This window comes from Apodemus sylvaticus, chromosome 5, assembly GCF_947179515.1.
Source record: "Apodemus sylvaticus chromosome 5, mApoSyl1.1, whole genome shotgun sequence".
In the NCBI taxonomy this organism is placed as follows: domain Eukaryota; kingdom Metazoa; phylum Chordata; class Mammalia; order Rodentia; family Muridae; genus Apodemus; species Apodemus sylvaticus.
This window is the reverse complement of record NC_067476.1, coordinates 111,411,997-111,417,678: the sequence shown is the minus strand read 5'-3', so window position 1 is coordinate 111,417,678 and position 5,682 is coordinate 111,411,997. Positions and strand designations below refer to the sequence as shown.

Sequence of the window (5,682 nt, the reverse complement as noted above, 5' to 3'; positions counted from 1 at the left end):
AGCTAGCTGTATGTCTTGTTCGTGTTTCGTGATCTCTATTAAGATATATGCAATTTTATGACAAGGAGCCATTGTGGTTCTCAAAGTGACTCTCAAGGAGTCATTGTGATTCTGTTTCTCCAACATCCTTGGCAATCGTTAATTTCATCTGTGTATAAAAGTGAGGACACGGCCACTTCAAGGTATGGTTTAGTGGAATGTTTTAATTGTAGATGTGAGGGAGAATACAGCCAGAGGCACCTGGAGGAATCCAGGGTTCTTTCTGTTTGTTTTTTCCTATTACTTACCTAATTAATTTATTTATTTTCTATCCCAATTGCTATCCCCCATTCCAGTCTCTCCCTCATGAGGGTCCCTTCCCCAACTCCCCTCCCATTCTCCTCTGAGAGGATTCCCTCATCCCCCTACCCTGACACAACAAATCTCAACAGGGTTAGGTACATGTGGGGAGCTTTGGGGGCTACTTGGCAGGAATCTGACATTAGGCCATCACAAGGAAGTAAGCTCAGGCAGGAATCTAATTTTAGGGTAGAACAGGGAAATAAGTTCAGTCAGGAATCTTAATTTTAGGGTAGAACAAAAGAAGTAGGCTTCAGGAAAGAATCTGACTTTGGGGTTGGACAAGGAAGTGAGCTCAGATAGTTTGGTCATCCTGACGAACCCTTAGAAACAGGAGTAATCACAGGACTTTGCTTATTGCCTTGCTTGTTCCTTGACTATTTGTGTTTATTGTACTGTTTGTCCTTACTGATTGCATGTAATTAAAATGATATAAAGCAGATTGGGAGAAAAATAAACCTACCTTCAGTCCCAGAATTGACTGAGGCCATGCTGCAGTTTTGTCTAATTGTCTCTTTCTCTTCAATCCTCACTCCTGCACTGAAGAACCTGTTGATTGACTGAGCGGACTTGGTCAGGCACATCCTCTCCCACTGAGGCCAGACAAGACAGCTCCTAGGGGATGGATTCCACAGACAGGCAATAGCTTTAGGGACAGTCCCTGCTCCAGTTGTTGGAGGATCCACATGGAGACTGAGCTGCATATGTGCATATGTGCCCCTACATATGTGCCAGGGGGTCTTGGTCCAGCCCATGTGTGCTCTTTGGCTGGTAACTCAGTCTCTGAGAGCTCCCAAGAGTCCAGGTTAGTTGACTCTGTTAGTCTTCCTGTGGTGTTCCTATTCCCTTCTGGGCCCTCAATCCTTCCCCTAATTCTCCCATAAGCATCCTCAACCTCCATGAATTGTTTGGCTGTTTGCCTCTGGCATGTCCTAGAGAGTCCCTCTACCTCCACAACCCTCTCCTCCAAACCTCTCTCCTCCAAACCTCTCTCCTCATACCTGATCCTGCCCCTCATTCCCCTCCCATCCCCGCTTCCACCCAGTTCCTTCCTTCCCTCCCTCTGCTTCCTATGACTATTTTATTCCCCTTTCTAAGTGAGATTCAAGCATCCTCTCTTGGGTCTTCCTTCTTGTTTAGCTTCTTTGGGTCTCTGGAGTATTGTTGGATTCCATAGCTGCCAGCAGCTATTACCACTGAGTTGCTGGAACAGAAGCTGAGGGATGGATAGGGAAGGGGCGAAAAGAAAAATGGCCAAGACAATATTCACTGATCAAAGCCGGACACTTTAATGGCGCCAGACCTTTTAACAGTTTGGGCAAACCCTTCCCCCCAGACTCCGGGCTGAGTTCCGGTGGAAGTTGTCTAGCTTCTCTTGGAGGTCCTTGTCTTGTCTGTTCAGGCAGCTGGGTGGGTCACCTGCTTAATTCAGGAATTCCTAGACCTGGAGGAACAATGAACTTAACCTTTACTTTGAGCACTCCACCTTAGGTGGAGCAGGATCCTAGCTATCTGGGAGAAGTTAACCTTGACCATAGTCAAGTACAATCTTAGCACTCCACCCAAGGATAAAAATTCCTGCTTTAACCTATTTCCCTATTATGTCCCAACAGCAGATTCCTGCCCGAAGCCAGAGATTGTCCTTGACCAAAGTCAAACTCCAACCAAGTGCACGACTGCCCCAATATGGCTCTGTACAGAGTATATCATGGGTATGTTATATTTTATGACCAATATCCACTTATAAGTGAGTGTATACATGCATGTCCTTTTTTGGTTGAGGTTACCTCACTCAGGGTGATATTTTTTAGTTCCATCCATTTGCCTGCAAAATTCATGGTGTCTTTGTTTTTAATAGCTGATTAGTATTCCATTGTGTAAATGAACCACATGATCGAACTTCATATGGAACCCCCACCCAAAAAAAAAAAAAGTACAACCCAGGATAGCTAAAACAATCCTGAACAATAAAAGAACTTCTGGAGGAATCACCATCCCTGATCGCAAGCAATAGAGATAAAAAACAACTTCATGGTATTGGTGCAGAAACAGACAAGTTGATCAATGGAATTGAACTGAAGACCCAGAAATAAACCCACATACTTATGAACACTTGATTTTTGACAAAGAAGCCAAAACTATACAGTGGAAAAAAGAAAACATCTTCAATAAATGGTGCTGGTCTAACTGGATGTCTACATGCAGAAGAATGTAAATAGATCCATATTTATCACCCTGCACAAAACTCAAGTCCATGTGGATCAAAGACCTCAACATAAAGGCAGATACACTAATTGAAGAGAAAGTGGGAAATAGCCTTTAACTCATTGATACAGGAGACAATTTCCTGAACTAAAGCTCTAAGATCAAAAATTGATAAATGGGACCTCATGGAACTGAAAAGCTTCTGTAAGGCAAAGGACACCATTAATAGGACAAAACAGATTGTGAGAGGATCTTCACCAACCCTACATCTGACAGAGGGCTAATATCCAAGATATATAAAGAACTCAAGAAGTTAGACTCCAACAAACCAGATAACCCAGTTTAAAAGATGGCGTACGGAGCAGTGTGAAGAAGCAGTGAGCACGAACCCCAATGGACCAAACCCATGCGCTGCTGATTACCCGTGTTCAGCGCTGCCGCCCCCTGCTGCCGCTGTGCCCAAAAGAAAAGTTGAAGGGGACGCTAAAGGAGACAAAGCCAAGGGGAAGGACGAGCCACAGAGAAGATCTGCAAGGCCATCTGCTAAACCTGCTCCGCCAAAGCCAGAGCCCAAGCCTAAGATGGCCCCTGCAAAGGAGGGAGAGCAGGTTACCCAGGGGAAGAAGGGGAAGCCAACCCCGGTAAGGACACAAATAACCCTGCAGAAAATGGAGACGTCAAAACAGACCAAGCACAGAAAACTGAAGGTGCTGGAGATGCCAAGTGAGGTGTGTGTGTGTGTGTGTGTGTGTGTGTGTGTGTTTGATAACTGTTTGCTTTACTTCTGGTGACTGTTTGAAATACTATTTTTTATCAAGTTTTATAGAAATCAGAATTTTGTTTTACTTTTTTTTTTTTTTTAAAGCTGTATTGTTAGCTCACAGAACACTTCATTGTTGGGGGGTGGGGTGGGAATTATGTGTCACTAACAAAATATCTCCCAAGCTGTATTGAGGACAGAAAACCTCTTTCCTTGATAATTTTGAAAGGTTCCTGTTGGCTTCCAGGAGAGACATCCTGGTCTTGACATAAGTGGCCACCAAGGCACAAAATGCCTTTGTGGTCCGGGAAAACTATAAATTCATTATTATATCCTCTTCCCTCTGTACCATCAACATAGACTTAATTCCCTTAAAACCAGAGACCTATTGGAACTTGGCCCCCAAAATTGGTTTTTCAGTCTATTGGGCGATGTAGACTTTGCGGTGAATTCGAGGGTTCTCAGAAGAGCACTGGTTCCTTTTATAAAAGATTGTGGATCTTCAGATTAATAATTCAGCCATATTCGTTTCCTGAAGTCAGAGTCGGCTTGTGAAAAGTTGTTAAACAACATCCTTATGTGAAATGCCAACCCTCACTCTAAGCTACTTCTCCCTTTCCAAAGCATTGAATGAAGACTTCATTGGGTCTTTTGGTGGCTTTCTGATTTTGGTAGTCTATACAAGAAGGGAATTTGGAAGTTCTTGTATATTGTTGATTGTTTGCCCATGTCCTGTCTGAAATACCATGATTGTTTATGAAAAGTATCTTTAATAAAGCTGGTTACAGTTAGAAAAAAAAAAAACATGGAGTACAGAGCTAAATAGAGAATTCTCAAAAGAGGAATTTCAAATGGCCAAGAAGCACTTAAATGTTCAAAGTCCTTAGTCACTAGAGAAATGCGAATCAAAATGAATTCCATCTTACATTGGTCAGAATGGCTAAGATCAAAAACTCAGGTGACAGCAGATGCTGGCAAGGATAAAGCGAGAGGGGAACACTCCTCCATTGCTGGTGGGACTGCAAGCTTGTACAACCACTTTAGAAGTCAATCTGGTAGTTTCTCAGAAAACTTGAAATATTTCTACCTATAGACTTAGCTATACTGCTTCTGGGCATATACTCAAAAGATGCCCCACTAGGCCACTGGGACACTTGCCCAACCATGTTTATAGCAGCTTTATTTGTAGTAGCTAGAAACTGGAAACAACCCATATGTCCCTTAACCGAAGAAAGAATACAGAAAATGTGGTTCATTTACATAATGAAATGTCGCGGTTCTCTAGGACTGTGGAGCTCCGGAAGGGAAGCCTATGACCTGAGAAGCTTAGGGCAGGGGGTGGGGTGGGAGGAGTTGGAGCTGCTGGGGTAGAAGTTGGAGTGCTTTGGTATGCTAATAGGTACCACTCATCGTCAATCATCCTGACTTTCTTTTGGACCTGACAATCTGCAACTCTATAATTTTGCTTCCCCCCCTCCCCCACTAGAATAGTATGTAACTAGCAATCGGAAAGTATATAGCCTGGGATTAACATTTTTCCTCAGGAACATTCTCTGAGATCCATCTAAATAATTACAAGAACCAATAGTTAATTCCTCTTTAGTATTTTAAGATCATATCGATACACAAATGGGTTAGTCATCCTGGCTGTTGGGCATCCGTGAGCTTAGCTCAACGCCCCCAGCTGAGCTGTTTTCACAAGTTTCCTGAGAGTGGAACATCCTGCGGCTCAGCTGTGCCTGACCTATGGCTATAACTGTTTTTTTTTTCCCTGTTGTTTTTCCTGGCCTCTAGTATATATTGCTGGTCCCTCAGGAAAGCTTTGGCATTCTCCTTATTGAATGGCCCGAGTCTGTGTCTTCTGTCAATCCCCCAGGCCTACGCCTGATACTTGGTACCGTGGTAGCGTGGGCGTTGTCATCTGGCAATGGAACAAAATTCTGAGACAGTCTATCTATCTCAGAAGAGGCGAAGTGGGTGGTGCTTGCTGCCAGTCAGCCTGGTAACCATTCCCTTGTTAACAAGCGTAATGACCTAAGTCTCTAAAACCCTCTTTTAGAGTCATCATCATCATCATTTAAAAGTCCTTAAGGCCTGTTTGGAGAAGCCTCCATTTACTGAAGGTTCCCTCTGCCCTTAGCTAGCTCTCCCCATTCCAATCTGCAGTGACGTCTCAATTGGCACATGGTCCCCACAAAGCCACAACTCCCATGCCAATGATCCTTTCTCCATGTGCCAATGGTCCTCTCCATCAGTGGTCCCCTTGGTACTGATGGTCGTCCTTCCTCCATGTGCCAATGGTCCTCTGACAGAAACAGAGCTGTTTCTTGACAGAGAACACCTACAAGTTGTTCTGACCTCCACATTACATCATGTGA

At 43.8% G+C, this 5,682-nt stretch overlaps 1 pseudogene; it reads left to right on the top strand.

The window, feature by feature from the left end:
• Positions 1–2,047: 2,047 nt before the first annotated feature.
• Positions 2,048–3,271, top strand: LOC127684914 (non-histone chromosomal protein HMG-17-like; annotated as a pseudogene).
• Positions 3,272–5,682: the final 2,411 nt, after the last annotated feature.